We start from the raw sequence: 331 nt of genomic DNA on the forward strand, positions 1-331 counted from the left end.
TCTCTGCTCCTCCCTACGGCTGCAGGACACGGTAATATACCCTAGGGCATTTTTTTACTATTTGGTACCGCTGATGTGATCTGAATGCTGGGAAGTGTCCTGCTGCTGCGAGCCAAGCTGAATTTCTCTAGAGGTACGCTGTTCCCCTTCCCCCCCCTCCCCCCCCGGGACCAGGAGGTCCAACGTGACTGAGAAAATGGCAAACAGCGGCTCACAAACTTGACGCTGTAGTAATGGTCTGGAAAGGTGTTTTCAGTATAATGCACACCTCCATTCCTGAAAACTCACTTCGGGAATTATTAGATTGGGCTACTTTGCAAGGGATTCCCAT

This window comes from Corvus kubaryi, unplaced genomic scaffold, assembly GCF_017639235.1.
Source record: "Corvus kubaryi isolate FWS band 111438036 unplaced genomic scaffold, C.kubaryi_AGA036_p1.0 37745, whole genome shotgun sequence".
In the NCBI taxonomy this organism is placed as follows: domain Eukaryota; kingdom Metazoa; phylum Chordata; class Aves; order Passeriformes; family Corvidae; genus Corvus; species Corvus kubaryi.